Source organism: Stegodyphus dumicola, chromosome 2 (genome assembly GCF_044657685.1).
Source record: "Stegodyphus dumicola isolate Sdum_Otavi_A_Nest chromosome 2, ASM4465768v1".
Taxonomy (NCBI): domain Eukaryota; kingdom Metazoa; phylum Arthropoda; class Arachnida; order Araneae; family Eresidae; genus Stegodyphus; species Stegodyphus dumicola.
In genome coordinates this window covers 121,730,180-121,748,895 of record NC_140769.1, presented here as the reverse complement: position 1 = coordinate 121,748,895, position 18,716 = coordinate 121,730,180, and the positions used below count along the sequence as shown (strand labels likewise).

General features: G+C 34.0%; 1 protein-coding gene across 2 annotated transcripts in view; it reads right to left on the bottom strand.

The window, feature by feature from the left end:
* Positions 1-18,716, bottom strand: part of LOC118181399 (lachesin-like) — a 1,014,793-nt gene that overhangs the window by 958,917 nt on the left and 37,160 nt on the right. The gene's annotated exons all lie outside the window — the stretch shown is intronic.

Here is an 18,716-nt window from a genome sequence, read left to right as displayed (position 1 = left end):
CTTTTATTTAGAACGTATACAAAAAATGAAATGCTGAAATGTTATTTTATTGCGGAATGTATGCCTTTTCAAGGGGACATATGACATAATCATTACCAAATTTTCGCTTAAAAATAAAGTAGACTGAGACGATTCCAAAAACTTGTAATTTGTGCATGTTTCGAAATTTTAAAAGAACGAAATCTTTGAAAAAATGCAAAAAAGCACTGCTACGCCCACCCGATTAAAAGGGCACAGATGTACAGCGTGGCTACAATAAAGGCATATCAGCTGGTAAAAAATATGTTCACAAACATAGTTTGTCACAGCTTGTTTTATTTGTTTAAATTGTGTTTCAAAGTCTCTCTGATAAAAAAAAAAATTACTGTCAAAGTGCATTCATGGAAGAACTCAAAACCCGAATGAAAGATTTAATAACTGCATCTGGATACGCATACCAAAAACTGTTTTTATGAGTATCATCACATTAAAATCAGGTTAGTTGCGGTAATAGGTTTTAAAGACGACGTACAAAGACGAAATAAAGTAATAGAAGTATTGGAAATACAATCGTGATTTTATATGGTAAGGTCGCTGCAAAAATTAGAATGAGTTAGAGTTCGTGAGACCCAACTCGCTCACCAAAAGCTTTCTAAAATGACCGGAAAGAAAAGTAAATTAATAGAACAAAACGAATTTTATGTAGAAATGTTAGGTCAAGATGATTATGGTGCAGGAAAATATTAAAATGATTTTCTATACATTACTAGTTTTTAAATGCTTTTTCAGTTTTCTCAAAATGTTTGTTTCTTAACTATCGGCACAGTTATCTTAAAAAATATTCAATCTGGAAGGTTTAAATTTTCCACAGTTGTTTACATCTAATTTTTTAGACTATGCAGACTTACGTAAATTGTAAAAAGCTACTTTTTATTCTTATTACTACTTATTATGTTTTTAATCATCATGTAATATTTGAAGGAGTTTTGGGCAGTATTTTATATGAAAAATGTGCCAAACTACCATGCTGCCGTAAGAGATTCGTCAAAGGGAAGGAAAATTAAGTAACTGGTTTCTGAAAGCAATAGGCATTTAATTCATGTTTAATGTGCTTTATATTATAAGATATTTCTCCCGACTTCTTGGCATGCCTTCATGGAGTGGTGGTCTGCACGCTATGCGCGTATTCCAGAGGTCCGCGGTTCGATTCCCGCCGAAGGGTTTGCTCATTTTTCACCTTGCCTGCTTGCAAAAATACCTAATGTCTCTACAATATAATCTATAGTCTGTGCCTTTTAAATGTAAAAAAGGTCCAATGTATAAGTTTCTTTTGAAAAATGTTACACTCCAACAACTTCTGTCTCAAAACAGTTGTATTTCGCTAGTCAAGATGACGCATGTTAACAATGTTAGTTATTTAAATAGTAATTCCGTTTCAATGAACTGTTTGAAATATTTATTTAGTTAACATTAAATAAAAATCTCTAAAATTCAGTTAAAAATGTGCAAAAAATATTTTGTCAATTGAGTAGTAACAGCTTCATTTTTGCGTTCAATTATATCAATTAATTTTCTCGCAAATCATTTTAATGAAGAAATATTTAATTATACAGCAACTGTGCATTGACTTTTTCTTTTATATTTTCTTCATTCTGTAAAATTATTCCGTTTATTAAAATATTTCATCTGCCAACTTTTTGCGAAGATTAAATAAGAATCACCTCAATTAATAACGTAAACGAAAATACGTCTTAAACCCGGAAATGAACCTTTCTTCTTCTGCTACTCTCTGCTTCATTTTTAACTTAGATCTCATTTCTGCTCTTGAATCGACACGTTCGTGCTAGAATAAAATACCCAGTAACGACTGGTAATTCCAAAGTTTTTTCGCTTACACAATTTACCCAGAAAGAACATAATAGGCACTTTTTGCCTCATCTCTAAGTCGTTACAGGAAATACTTTCGAGTTTCATTTGGCGTGGAGACAATTTTGTCTCACACCCAGTCACTTCGAAAGCTTTCTAATGAAATTTTTAACCGAAAATGATATTTTTTGGAAATGAAGTGTCAACAAATTTTCGTTAGCTGAAGATTATATTCTTATTTAATTAAATGACCTTAAAAATATGGTTATAAATTACGTAGATATTTTTATTGTATTTTTCTGTGTATGTATTACTTAGTATTAATAGTATTTTGCATTGTTATTTCATGCTTCGTTTTCGTGTATGAATTAGTGACCACTTATTTTTTTGCATATATTTATTTTATGCATGATTTTTATTTTCATGCTAAACAAATTGATACTGAAATTGCTAGAATACTTCTATAGACTGTATGGTTTGGTTTATTTTATTATATGTAAGTACTCGAGCGTTATCTTAGGTGGGAGGAGTGCCTCCGTGGATGAATTTCGAAGGGAAATTGGCTAGTGAATTTCGAAGGGAAATTGAGAAAACCGCGAAAATGTCCATACAGCCAGTCCGTTTGCCGGATTTACCTCAGAGACAGAACTACCCTTGCTCAGGGATTTCATTGATTGGCTACTACTGGACAATAACATGACAGAATCGCTGTCATGGACCTGTAAGAAGACAAAGACAATTTTAAAAACATTGATTAATGACAATTTTATTTCTCAAGTTGCCGAAATTAGGGGATTTTTTTTTATTATAAATGTACTCTGGAAATTTCCGAAAGGTCAGTTTTCAAAGCTCTAATGGAATTTTTCTGGAACATTTCTGAAGTATCTACCCCTTTTAGCGATGGTATAAATAGGGAGCTACCCCCTTACGGAACAGCGGGCGAACCCCGCGAATGGACGGAACCCCTTCACGGGACGGAACCCCGCGAATGGAACGTCGCCACCGATCCACGAATTTTCAGCATTTAGGTCTAATCAAAAAACAAAATCGTATAAATTCAGCATTTTAATACAATGACCTCAAGTTTGAAGTTACACATTTAATATACTAATTCTTAATATGTATTACTATAAAAATATCACATTACTAAAAATAATGGAAACATGCGAAATACTAAAATTATAACTATGCACATTAAAAAAATACTATAGTCATAAAACTCAAATTGCAAATAAGAAATTTAAAAGTAAATTAAGCAATAATTGTCAGTAGATAATTAAATTCCAATTTAAAAATTTTGCTGTGTGTGGAATAATTAGAAACGAGGATCCACGCACAAAATGCTGAGAAATGCCGAGCGAGTAAGACGCATCACGCATCAGGAAAGTTAATGTCTTTCTTCTTCTGTAATGATGATGAAATATTACTTTTTAATTAACCAAGAAAAAGAAATATTTTACATTACGCCCAAATGTGCGTTTTTTTAACGTTTCATGTGTTACCTTTTCTTATTAAATATAATTGTCTTCATACTTAAACCATAGAACTCAGTTCAACAGAAATATCGCGAAATAATTTTTTAATCAGCATATCTTTCAGATACACAGTCTCGCGGCTGGAGATTAAAATGTGTTTTCCCCCGTGCTGTATTGCCATTCCTCGCTTTGAAATCGTTGAGTGTGTTAATAAAAAATTCGTTAAAATATTTCAAAATAGGAAATAGATAATAAAAGAAATTCGAAATTGAAAATGTGGGCTTCCAGATGCCCATGTTCGAGTGGAAACGTAGGTTATTCAAAATTTGATGGCTCTAGGTACCGCCGTTATATTACAATGCGAGAAACTGACATACATTTACGCAGATTCTTCATTATATAATTTCTTATATATAATACATGGATCTAATATTTGGTTGCAACAATTTGAAAAGTGAGCTGTCATTTACAGTAACCAACGCAAATTGACAAAACAATATTAATAATCCTCCTGGGCAAATTGCCTCTTTGGACTGAAAAGGACAACTGATGAGTTTTTCAATCAAGGACGTTCAAAGAGGTTACACCTACTATAGTTAGCTAGATGTGTTTTCCCACGCTCCTAACAAAAAAAAACGTAAATAACACGTAAATAACGTATAAGTTGGAGGCACTTTTTCACATTCTAATAATGAAAAAGCAAGGAACAAAGATGAAAACAACAAGAAAACGAAGTTCCTAACGAAATTAAAAAAAAAAAAAAAAAGGCCGGTGTCAGTTTAACTTAAAGAGTTGTGATTCCCAGTTTGTTTGCATCAATAAATGTATCAAAACCAGAAGCACAGAACATAAACTGATGCCCATACTTGAAGGTCAAAAGCCATATGATGATGTGAAACGATGTAAAAACAAGTATTATTTAGTGCCACCTACTAGCATTTAAAAATTTAAATAAATCGTTCTATTTTCAAATGACGCTTACGCGAGGCTGGGCTGAAGAGACGATTGGAGCGATTCTTGTAAAAGCGACGCTGGGATGAAGAGACTGATTGGAGCAATTCCTGTAGAAGTTAAACATATCGGTTCTGATGCATTAGGCGAAATTAAATGTAATTATAATTATAGATGATGCATACGGGTGTTCGTTAACAGAGATTATTAAGTTCCTATGTGTAGATGAAAAAAAAAACTGATGTAAACATTACGAGACTTTCTTGTATGGCCTATTAAATTATACATATTTTTTTCTGTATTTCATTTAAACTTATTTTCTGGAAATTTATTAGACATATTTCTCATTCAATTCATTCAGTTCTTCCTTCCGCGACAAAGCAGACATACATAAAAACTCAAAATATCTTCATTAAAAATTGTAAAAGACAGAAAAAACATGAAATACTAAATAAAGTCGAAACTGTTAAACAGATTTTTCGGTGCAAAAAACTGAAAATATACTTTTGGTCCCATCCGAGAAAAAGAGAATGAAGGTGTAGAAACTGATTACTTCACCATTCTATTGAGCTTCAAATGTAAACAAATGAACGTTCCTTAGGCTTAACTCGCCATTTAAAATTTTACATTCTGGATAATTCTACAACAATTGCATGCAGACTAATTAAAGGCAGAAAATCCTTAATAGGAACATAAAAACTGCATTATTCAATCCCTTTTAAAGCAAAAAATTCAAATTTACCAACATATAAGAATTACATAACATATATATATATGACATGCAGCTGATTGCAACGAAAAAGAGAGATATAAGAATACATACTACAGCAGTCCCATGTAACAAAATTTCATTCAAAGTTCTACGTCTAATTATTCTTGAGTTATGGGAAATACATACTTATGTACGCACGTAGAGAAGTAAAGAAAATATATCTTCTGAAAGTCTCAGATCATTTTAAATCTGTTTTACAATCCGTTTTGGCAAAAATAATTCTTTGTTCTGTCTGTATGTACAACTGTTAGGCAAAAACATCTTTTAAATGGTTTCGAGAGCTGTTGAACGGGATATTTTCGTTGAAATAGCATATTCCCTAAATGTTTCGTAATCACAATACTTCCTGTATTCCGTACAAGAAAGGAAAAATAAAATGACTGCATACGCTTATCAGGTTCTGTGTTCCTCCTTACTTGCTTTGGGAACATTAAATGTCCTGACTCGGAACAGGGAGCTTACTAAAGCTATGTTCGATAAATTTGGGAAGTAGACAATACACACAGGAAGGGTATACGAAACCCTTTATTTTTCTCTCTTTACAATGATTTCCGGACTTCGGAATACAGAGACCAACCACTTGTGGTCTGAACGTAAGAATATAAAAATATTAACTAAACTCTAACTAAACTTAACTTTGGATTAATCAAACAAGTGTCTACTCCAAGATTGGCCGTATATTAGCAAAAAGCCGTATGTAGTACAGAGAACTGCTAACACTACGATACGTTTAAAATTATCAAGAGGATTAAACCTCTGGCCTTGAAGGCAACCAGCAACCGAGCTCCTTCCTCTCTCTTGCTTGGCAAAAAGCCACAACTTAAGTACTTGGCGTTCGCAAGACAAATTTGCATAAATAAGTTAAAGCTTTTAATTCTGGCCGAAGTAGAAAATAAGAAGTGATAGTAAAGATTTAAAATAAAATAAACGTTAGTAAAACTTAAGATCCTTACATACTTCCCGCCAGAGTTAATTAGTTTGAAACTGAGGTCTAAAACGACCTTGTTGAAAACTTTTAGCTCTAGAATCTAACGCGAAGCTAATCTTTTACAAACATTTCTCACTAGAAACTAGAAATAAAAAAAAAAAAATTCGTTTTTTACATTATCAACTCCATGGGCAATTACTTTTCATCTGTACTGCATCTAAACAAGAGTTCTTAGTTGAAATCTGGTTCCTTCCAGAGATCTGGAAGGAAAACTAGTTTAATGAAATGTTACACAATAAAATGGCAAGTAACATGAATACTTATATTTATCTTAACATTCTTATTTCATTCATGACGTTATTTAATTATCTCCCCGTGCTCTCTGACATGTGTTGTAAAGGAAAACACCAAACACGAACGTGTTTATGTACAAGTGTTGAACACTACCGCCTGCAATCAAAACACTAACGTGTTAAAATTCAACATAACAAGACCTCATAACACACCTTATATTCATCTCTAAACCCTGAGGTACTATTCTGAAAGTGGCTAACTCTGAAGTGTAGCGTCAGAGAGCCTAACTACATTCATTCAACCTTTAACACATATTCACAATAATTTGCTCTTTTTACAGTCACACGAATAAGTTAAAAGTTTTTGGCATTACTTTCACTTTTAACATATCACAGTATTTCTTAACGTTTAAAATAACAGTTCACATTGTATATAAGGACATATTAACATGCCGTTAATTTTACGCATTTTAAAACATACATTAGTAGTACATTGTTAAATTCTATTCTTTTCCAAGCAAGTGCGAATTCTTCTACATTGAAATACTACATTTCAAAAGTCTTTCAGACTAAAATTTCTTTCTTGCCAGAATCTTTTAAATAAAATTTTATACAATAAATTTTACAATATTCAAGCATTTACACATTCCTATTATACATTAATTTTAGTTTTACTCGCGAGTAATTGAAAAACATAATACCAAAATAGGTAACAACTCATTTCTCGCCTTTTTGGAGATAAAGGTAGACCTCACATGAGGTAAAACGTCTTGAATTCTGCCACTTGCAGTAACAATGAAAGATTAACTTGAGATTTCAAAGTAACATAAAGTTTTACTTATCTTTGTGATATTCGGACATCCTTTTTTCTGCCCAATCCTGGAAGGTAGCGCAGATTACGGTTTGGTTTATCTTCCTTCTTGTGCGGGTTCGCCCTTCAGTTCCTTCCTCCATAAGCTTTCTTTTCCTTCCAGTTTGGTCACCCTTGAAGACCTTCTTTTTCGCCTCTGCCTGTGCTCTTGGCCGTTTGATAGCAGCTGGTCTTGGCGGAACCGGGACACTTCTCTCTCTTTCCTGCTTAGATCTCGTTGTTGGCTGTTCAAATTTTCCTTGTTTCTTTGCTTCCGCAGCTGGTGTTCCTTCATCAATTCGTCGACATTTGCTGCGTAGACTCCTGTCCGATGGGTAGATCTTCCGTTTTGGAGGCGGGATATAGTTGCCATCATTTCTCCTGGCTCTCTTTGCATTCGTCGTACTTCTCCCTTCTTCATTCTTTGGGTGGTCGTGCTCTCTCTTTTCTGGTCGGTGGAACGGCTTCTTTTTCTTGTTACCTTCAATTTTCCAACGGGGAAACTTTCTTTTCAATTGCTCCTGCCTCCTAATGGCTTGCCCTTGTGATTGTCGTTGTTCCACCTCTGGAGGTTGTGCCTGCCATGCCGGATCCTGCAAAAGATCTTGAAATATTGGCATTTTGTTACGATTATAGAATGGTTTTATCTGGTAGATGTTTGCGGAGCATGTTTCACCATTCCTGGCTTTTAACACCAGCCTGAGTTATTCTTTCTACGACATATGGTCCTTCAAATCGTGGAAAAAATTTGGCAGTTTTATCTTCTGGTGCTGAAGAAAGTGAATGCTTAATTTTTAACACTTCACCTCCTACTTTATAAGTTACTCCCCGTCGTTTCATGTCATAATAAAGTTTCTGTTTTCTCTGTGCTACTTCAGTGTTCTTTTTTGCTTCTTTAATTAATATTTCTATATCTCCCATTTTAAATTCTGGGGCTCTTTGTTGAACATAAAATAATTTATCTAACGGCGTTATAATCTTTCTGCCTAAAAATAACTCTGCAGGAGTTTTGCCCGTTGTATCATGTTTTGCGGTCCTAAGGGCGAAAGCTAATTCATTGACATAGTTATCGCAGCTTTTATGAAAATTTTTAACATAACTACGGATAATTTTCACTATATTTCTATTGACCCGTTCCGCTATATTTTATTGCGGCCGATACGGGACCATTTTTAAATGACGTATAAACAGTTTTTGGCACATGTCTTCAAATATATTACTTACAAATTGAGGACCATTATCCGATATAACTTTTAGGGGCGCCCCGTATTTTAAAATATATTTATTTAAAATAGAATCAGTAACTAATTTCGCGGAGGCTCGTTTTAAGGGAACAATTTCGGTCCACTTACTAAAATGATCAACCATAACAAGGAGATAGCGACTTTTATTTAACTGACTTTTTGGGAAAGGGCCCAATAAATCGATGCCAATTATTTCATTTGGAAATTCGGATTTAATGCTATTTAGAAACCCGGCCGGGCGGAAATTAATATAATTAACTGCTTGACATGTTGGGCAGGACTGGACATACGCCCTTGTTAACTTTTGCAGTTCAGGAAAATAGACTGCTTCGCGTACGCGTTGGATGGTTTTCCGAATACCAGCATGAGAAGCTAACGGGTAGTCGTGTAACTCCTGCAGTATATTTATATATTTAATCTAAGACTAGCTGGGATAACAGGTCGAAATTCGTCGTTGGAATTTGTAGTTTTTGTATAAAATAATAGACCATCTATTAATTCGTAATGGGCCGCCCTATTTCTTATCGTCACAATATCTTGGTGGCTAAAATTTTCAGGATGCTTTAAATACTCATAAATGTTTTTAAATTCAGGATCCTTACCCAGTTCGGTTATTAGTTTCTCGGGAATTTATCGTACATGCTGTGAGGATTGCCACCTTTACAGTATTACCTTATTCATCTATTTTTATTCTGGATAGAGCATCTGCTACGATATTTTCCTCTGGGACCTTATTAACCTTGGAGATAAGTTTTTCCCTAAATACAATCTAGTTACCGCCGCATGATCAGAATACACAGTTATTGGCGCCCTTCCAAAATAGACTCGAAACTTTTACACTGCTAACAGAACTGCAAGTGCCTCTCTCTCAGTCGCGGAATAATTTCTTTGTGTTTGATTTAAAGTTCGACTAAAAATGCCACGGGCTGCTGATTTTGCGAAAGTACCGCTCCTAACGCATAATCCGAAGCATCCGCTGAAATTTCTAAATTCTCATCATTTTCAGGAAATTTCAAAACATTGGCTTGCGTTAATGCTTGCTTTAATTTTTCGAAAGCACTATTGGCTTCGGCCGTCCACGAGAATCTTGCCTTTTTCCATTTTAATTTTAACAATGGTTCAGCAATGGCTGGAAAATCTTTTATAAAGGACCTATAATATGAACAAAGTCCTAGAAAAGAAGAGAGTTTCTTCGCCGTATTTGGCGGCGGATACTTTTGCGCAGCGATTATTTTTGATTCGTCTGTCTCGATTCCTTTCTGAGATTTTTTGTAACCTAAGTATTTTAATTCAGGGGCTGCAAATTTGCACTTTTAGACATTAACTTTTAGATAACAAATAATTGGCCTCATTTAATAATGAAAACACCTGTCTTAAATCCTGTACATGTTGGTCCAGATTATCACTAGTAATAATGATATCGTCTAAATAGATAAACGTGGACTTTCCAAGAACAGGCCTTAGCACAATGTCCATACATCGCTGAAATGTTGCCGGTGCCCCTGAAATGCCAAACGGCATACGCAGGAATGCATAAGTGCCAGACTTGGTTATAAAAGAAGTCTTAGGCACATCTTCCGGTCTAACCCCTATTTGAAAATAACCAATCGTTAAGTCTAAAGTAGTCATGTATTGGGTAGAAGTTATGTTCCTTAGAATTTCTTCGATAATATGTAACGGATATACCGGATATTTAGTCATGGAGTTTAATTTACGATAGTCAATCGCAAAACGCCACATTTTTGGATGTGTTACAGGATAGTCATTGTTTTTCTTACATAACACAACCGGGCTAGCATATCTACTTGAGATGGGCGTTATGAACTTCTTACGTAACATATCTCTAATGTACCACTCTGTAATTTTTTCTTTAGTCTTATCATATCGGTATGGTTTGTGGCGAACTGGCAGTGAATCTCCGGAATCGATACTATGGTTAGTAACTTGAGGAAATCCTATAATATCACTAAATAACGAAGCAAATTCACTTACCACTTGTCGAATTTTTTGTTGCTCTTCCTTAGGCAGGTGGTCGAGGTTTAACGTTGGTGGTTCTGTTTTTTCTTCTCGAACTGGTTTCATCGTCAGCTTAAGGGACGCTTCGTTAAAATCCAGCGTTGTTTCTGCCTCTGAAAGAAAATCTATCCCTAAGATGATATGTGCTTGCAAATTCTTTACGATAAAAAACATAATATTTACTTGCTCGTCCTTGATACGAACGTATAACGGTAGTTTACCTATGCACTTGCATCTTTCTCCCTGCGCAGCTAACACTGTCGTATCATCCGAATTATATATGCGGTATTTACGGAAATACTTCCTAAAAAAGTCTTCTGCCACACAGGAACACTGCGCGCCTGTATCCAGGAGAGCGGTGGCTGGGATATTATGCACATATAATTCAATCTTTGGAAGAGTCAAATTTTTGACCATCACTGTATTTAACTTGAAGGAAGAGGGGTTTTCTCGGCCTTCGGATTTCCGCACCCTCCAGTCAGCAGAAATCCGTTTTAGTTTAAATCTTGCTTCTTCCTTTCCATGCCTTCCTTCTTTTTCCACTGGCTTTCAGACTTCTTCTGTGGCTTACTATTCAACTGTCGACGTTCGCCGATTGTTTTTGGATACCCGGGTTTCCTTGCCCACTGATTCGCTTTGCTTCCGTAGCCGTGTTCTTGACTTTACTGTGGTCTTGGCGCACCAAATTGGCTTCGTTGTTCTTACTGGCGTCTTCGTTCAATGTCCGCCGTTCTTCTACTTTCAACCTGGATTGCTAGCTCAAATAACTTTTCCAGTGTAGTCGGATTCCTTAATTCAATAAGTCTTGTACTTGGGGAAGTAACCTCGTCAAAATCACTTGAATTATCTCAGGATCCGGACGGTTTCCATACAAGAGTTTAAAGACGTGAATTTTTCTTAAAATAAAGGTGGAAAGATTTTCGATTCGTTGCTGATATATGCTGAAACGTTCGGTTTCTAATCTTGCAAGATCTCTTACGACAGGGAAGGCTTTTACTAAGGCGGTCTTAAAATTTTCGTAAGTATAGGTGGGACTTCCCGCTTGACCCAAGAGGCTTCTGCCTATACATTTGAACCAATTAAGCGCTTGGCTCCTCAAAGCGCTAGTAGCAAAGGTGACTTTCTGGTACTCATGCACTGGATGCAGCATGAAGTGGTCATCCAATTTTTCCAAAAAACTGGTTAGCGGTGAGTTTCCATTAAATGTTGCTTCTGGTTTCATCGATGCGCGCATGGTCTAGATGATGTAACTAAATCCTTCCAGGGCGGCGGCTGGCATTTCTGGATTCTGAGCCGCTTCTGCAGGCAGCACAGGTTCTTCTTGAAACTCGGCCATGGTTATTCTTCTTCGTTGAGCGCCACTATCAGGTTGTGTGTTCCTCCTTACTTGCTTTGGGAACATTAAATGTCCTGACTCGGAACAGGGAGCTTACTAAAGCTATGTTCAATAAATTTGGGAAGTAGACAATACACACAGGAAGGGTATACGAAACCCTTTATTTTTCTCTCTTTACAATGATTTCCAGACTTCGGAATACAGAGACCAACCACTTGTGGTCTGAACATAAGAATATAAAAATATTAACTAAACTCTAACTAAACTTAAATTTGGATTAATCAAACAAGTGTCTACTCCAAGATTGGCCGTATATTAGCAAAAAGCCGTATGTAGTACAGAGAACTGATAACACTACGATACGTTTAAAATTATCAAGAGGATTAAACCTCTGGCCTTGAAGGCAACCAGCAACCGAGTAAAATTACTATGCCAAGCGGCCTGCTTCTAATAGCTCCTTCCTCTCTCTTGCTTGGCAAAAAGCCACAACTTAAGTACTTGGCGTTCGCAAGACAAATTTGCATAAATAAGTTAAAGCTTTTAATTCTGGCCGGAAGTAGAAAATAAGAAGTGATAGTAAAGATTTAAAATAAAATAAACGTTAGTAAAACTTAAGATCCTTACACGCTATTTAAAATTTTGATAAAATCTCAAATACACACAACATTTTGATATTCTAACACAGAACTCTTGACTAAACAAAATGTTTTAAACTTAAAAATTTATGTCTGTTCAATTTTCGAAATGATTTGCAGTAAATAAGTAACAGTTGCTGTCTTATACTCAGATTTTATCTCTTCCCTCGAAGCACAACAGGAAGATATTATAGTACTTTTATTTTGATTACTTGAGTAAATAATTCTCATTGCGATAGTTTTAAGTTTCAGTTATGCTGCATAATTACTTAAGAAGCTTAGCCTACGCTTTCTATATCTTACGTTTCCTTTGGCAGTAAATATTGCTTTATTATACATAGACGTTTCCCTAATTCCTATTTTCAAACAAAATTTTTAATGTATTTAGCTGAAATAAAAACGTAGCATAACCGATTTAAACTGAAGTGTCTATTCATCGAAATATATTTGTTGAAAAGATTAGAAAAAATAAACTGGTTTTCATATTTTAAAAGGGAAAGCAACGATTTATGCAGCCTCTTACTGAACAAATACTCAATTTACCATTGAAAAATAAAAAAGTATTGTAAGAATTGTCTGTTAACATGTCACGCGAGAATATAAAATATTTACATTAATACAAGAAAATTTCGTTCACAAGCTAGTTTATTGATATTTAATATATGGTAAAGTATAAATAATGCATGTGCTTTAACAAAAGAGTAGCATATAAACATCGGAAAAATAGCACATCTAATTTAAAAAGGAAAATTAAATGTATAAGCTGTTAATTGGAATACAATATATAACAACGCATCAAGCCTTATACAAGTCATTTACCGTATACATAAAGTAATCTTTATGCAGTCTTTATTTCAGCAATCGTTAGTAATAGAGATATACTTCCGATTACAAAACTGCTTTAAATGATGAAGATATTCATATTACATCATTTTTTTCATTTAAAAATATCAATTTTAATGGTTTTAAATGGTGCTTAAGAGTCACCAAGAATTTACCTTCATTCAAAAACTAAACCACAAAATGTTTTATTTCCGTACGAAAACGAGTGAAATATTTAATTATTTAGTTTGAGATTATATTCAGGCCTCCTACCCAAATCAGAGAGCAAAATGTTTTCATTTATATGTAACCAAAAATGAAATATTAGTTAGACTAATTATGTAATAGTTACTAATGAAATACTAGTTATAGGTTATAATGACGGACCAATGGTTCTGTTTCTCCTCTGAAATCTTTTCAACTATAATGAGATAGAGGGCGTAAAATACAACCGAAAAATTAAAAGGGCGTGATTATTTTAGTCTGCAAACTATTTTACACAAGGTAAGAACTCAGAATGTTCTTACACTGTCGACTGAATAGACTCTTGCCGCTAGCAGGATCTTCACATAATGAGGATGAAAACTTACAACAACCATATAATCATTTCTGTGGCTTCAATGTTGTGATATAATGTTCCTCACAGATTTACACTAAATGTATTTTAGTTCTATGTGCAGTAATTATAATACGCAACATTAACAAACGCAACTAACACTAGTTATAACATGGAGTAGTATCATCAGTGCAAAGTAAAATTATCACCCAAACGTTAACATATATTTTTTTCCATAAAATAGGTCTTATTCAGATGTAGGGATTTATATTTATTTTAACTAAGAATTTAAAGTTTGAGTTGAGACCTTTCCTGTAAGCCTTCATTCCCCTAATTGTCAGTGCCAGAATAGGTAAATGTTGTAGAGCGCGGAAGGAAATGCAAATTTTGTACTTTGAAAGAAGTAGTTAAAAGCCGAGTTTCGGTACGAGAGAGAGAGAGTTAAGCTCTAGCTGCCGTCTCTGCCATAGGTACGTTTGCTTATTTTTGGCTCAAGTGGCTTAATTGCATTAATCTACTGGCACTAGCTTCAAAGGGGGTTTAAGTTACGGGATCTCGATGAGCCCTGTAGTCTAGGTCTATAGTTTGTTAATATCTTCAAATTTTATTTTAGTTACGCGATTTTCAGTTACCGCCCAAATAGAGGCGAAGTTTGTTAGCGTCGAGTTGACGCATTGTCAATTTTAAAGAGCTAATAAAGGGTACTTGAACCCTTCTCCTGTGTAGTTTCCTGCTACTTCAGTATACAGACAGAAGTTCATTCACTGGACTCTACAGAGAGAATTATTCTTATTCAAGAGTTATTCTTATAGAGTCATGTTGTTAGAAACATGGGCAAGCTTCACTTTTGGTGCATAAATGTCTCATAATATTATTTGCATAAATTAAAACTGAAAAAAAAATATTGTTGTCCGAAACGTTTAGAATGATTATTTTATTACGAAGCTAAAGCAATAAAACAACATGAGAATATTAATAACGTATTTTAGAGTCTGAAAACTTATGTAAAAAGGCTTTCGGTACACCGTATGAAATAAATTATAGTTTAAAGAACGTCACAAGTGGTAAATTCCAAAACAGTATCACTGAATGATATTAAAAGGCAGAAAAAAAAACCTCAGTTTTTTTTATTTATTTATTATTAACCAACCACTGAAAGAAAACTATGAAGAATATTAAAATGTCACCTTCGGAAATTAAATATATTGGACAATGTTTTTGCACAGACACACTAAAGAATTTGTGTAACAGGCAGGAAACGATAGAATATTTTAAAATGTGTCTCTGGTCCTGATTGGGGGGGTGGATACTTCTACTTTGAGTACAACGTATATATACATCCTTAATCAGGCCGATTTTGAAATATGGTTATCCTATTTATTTTTGCGCTTGAGATACTAACCTTAAAAATCTTTCCAGCCTTGTTTCCGCACGAATTAGTGACAAGGCAAGGTCACAAATGTTCTCTTTAATTCAATCTAATCTGATGATGGCTAAAAATAGACGAACGATCTCACTAATTCCCTCCAAGAGTTAAGGGAGTTAAATAATCCGTGAGTTAAATTTCAAAGTTCCTCAAAATGTCATGAATATAAGTGGTATTTTCTTGATTTTAATTACAAAATGACAGAGTCATTTTGTACCTTGATTCCTTTTCTTCCAAAATACATTCACACCGAAATCAGATACATTAAAAACTATCATAAATTTTCATGTTTAATGAATATAGGAGTCAGCCTTCTATGCGGAATTTTCCGGCAGTAACGCTGAGAGGGTTTTAATAAAATGCAGGAGAGCTTTTCCTCCAAGAATTTCATTTTTAGCCTTGAATTTGTTTTAAGTTTCACAAAATGTCATGAATAGATATTATTTTCTTCATTATACTTAAAAACACGATCCTCTCACTTTTTGTACCTTGATTCCTTTTTATTCAATATGCATTCCACCCAAAATCGGATACATTAAAAGCTGTCGAAAATTTTAATGTGTAATAAATAAGAAAGCCACCATTCTATGCAAAATTTTATGTTCATAATGCGTAGAGAGTTAACTGATTAGCAAACCATACTCAGTACGCTATTACAAAGACTATTTTCATTATTAAGATGATGGTGTTCTACTTTCGCATAGCTTATGTGTTTTATAACCAGAGCTTAACATTTTTTAATGACTGTACACAGTTTATGCTATATAATGCAGTTTATTAGATTCATCTAAGTACATCTTTTCCTTAGTGACGTATTTGCTGATTATAACTTTTGATCTTTCCAATAAATTAAATGTATTTACCTTTAGTAACAGTATCCGAATCCCTAGTTCATATAATTTGGACTATATTCCGAAACTGAGTACCGTAAACTATTTAAGTTAATTTGGTTGTATAGGTGTTCTTTGTGTTTGGACACCTATTTAATTACTATATTCCTTTGAGGTAGAAGCTGAAAAGGCAAGGAATACGTATGGTAAAAACGCTGAGGTTTCTTCCTTCAAACATGACGTGACTGTATACAATATGTAAGATTAAGATCTGTTAAAACTTTTTGGCTTATTTCTGTAAGCAATACAAGTTGCTCTACAATTTGAAATACGTAATAGAATTTAGTTTAAAGTTGAACTTTAAGTTAGTACAGTTAAAAAAGGTACATATTTGGAAAAAACGATGGAAATTGCTTTAAAACGGAATTATTTTATGTTGTTATAATACAACACCAAAAATGCCACAAAACAAAGCTTTGCAATAAAAATTTGAGAAAATCTTGATTTTTAAGAGGCATATTAGATTTCTTAATCGTGTCATTATATTGCTTTTTGAGGATTACCGAAGAGTTTAATCGTTGTTATTGATGCTGAGTTTTGAATTCTGATGATTGGAGAAAACACCCTGATACATTATTTATGATCCCAGATCTTATTTCATTATTTCTCTTCAAAATCCAAATATACACCGACGAGGTATTTTCAATCACGAAGCCAGATTATTTGAAAGTTAAGTTTTAAGCATAGTACTAAATCATGATTTTATATCACAGCACAAGATGGTGCTTAGATCCTTTCTATGAACTTTATTACGATAACTGGAGAGCCAATTTATGAATTCCACTGCTTAGGATATTATATCTTTAGAGGATAACATTGAGTCTAATCTGAAACGGAGCTTTCCTTATCTTTCAAGATACTACAGCGATACGTTTTCTACAAAAAAAAAAGTTAGTTAATCTGGAGAAGAATTATGTATTTTAAATGCACTCAAATTTAAACTTTCATTTTTAATAATAACTATTTTAGGCGGCTGGCTGCGCAAGTGGCTGCATCAGTGTGACTGAAATAAGCTATTATCACCAATCCAGTTAGTTACCTTGAAAAATATAATATTATGTAATTTCGAAATGCATTTGAAAATCCAATTTGACTGATGACTGTAGTGCAGATTTTGCCTATAAATTCTTGAATCTAAAATTGAAAGCCAGATTTAAGTTTCCAATTTTCGTTGTGGTCAACATCATCATTCTGAATTCAGTTGCCATTATAATTTCTTTCCATAACGTAATGTATTATTTACTGTGTCTTTACGTTCACACTATAGTATTTATCTTTCATAATTTTAAGTTTCTTTATCCCAAAAGAGTTTTTCTCTGTGGACATTATTTCACTGCTCTCAGAGTGTAGTTCTACATCTTCGGTTCAAAGGTCGTATGAATTCAGGATCTAAACAATACGCCTGTTTCGAAGATCTGGAAATAAGTCTCTGATTCGCTCCTATGAATACTAAAGTCTTACTAAATGTATGTATTGAAGAGTAGCTGAATTTCCCTTAACTAAATCAAAAACTAGAGGATTTAAATGATAACCTATCGAAGACTAATTTAAAACACTATTAGTGTAAGTTATAAAAACATAAGGTACCAAATTCATATACGATTCAAGGTATTTTACAAATGAGAGAACTTCGCAATTTTTTTTATCCAATGGCAGGAACGTACCCATTTAGCACTCACCACTACTAAGGCCAGAAGATGCGGACATTTTATTGTGCGAGCATCTAATATGCGGCCACCGTTGCCTCCTATGAAGAGACGGACAGTTAGAAACGTACCTTCTCTGGGACTCTAAACCGGGCCCTTCGATACCACAGTAGTCTCTCCTAATTACTACGCTGGAGCTTACTTAGAAAACTGTGACTGCTTTATTTTAATGAAGAAAGAGATATAAATTGTGAGAAACTGACAGACGTTTTATAAAGCAATATCTTTTATCTAGTAACCATTTTTGCTTTTTCATATTTCCGAAGTCATTATTTGGAGCCGTATGTTTCCAAATAGAAGTCATCGATAGACAATTATGTGACCTCTTTTCTACAAAAAATGAAAATCCGGAGAACCCGTTTAGTAGAAAGAAAGAACTAAATTATGACTATTTTAGGATGGTAACGTAAATCTTCTTCGACTCAAGAATTACCCTTGCGTCTAAATCGCCAGTTTATTGATAAAGCCTAAAAGGCTAAAGCCAAAAACAGGTCTGAAATTGGAAACTTAAATCTGGCTTCAATTTTAGACCGAAGAATTGATAGGCAAAATCTGCACTGCAGTCCTCAGTTTTTCTTTTCATCAGCTAAATTCTAATGTGAATTTAATTGTGAACGTCTTTTAAAATTAATCATTTGAATTTTGTATACGTAATAAACCAGGTTCTTATAAATTGTCAACTAGGAAATGTCACCTACTTAGGAAAAGTCACCTAACGTATGAAAAGTTCCATATCGGGCATTCGATACTGGAATAGATGAAAAATGAGCTAAATATGGTGTCGATATTGATTTTCCCTTACTTAATACTATTCCATATCCTTTGCTCTTTACATCAATCAGTTTTGCGAGCAGTTGTCGTCATGAACATACAAGAAATACATCTAGTACTAGTGCATCTAGTACATCTAGTATTCCTCTATAATTTAAAACTTACTATAAATGTAATCGAATTTGTTCTTCAAGGAAAAC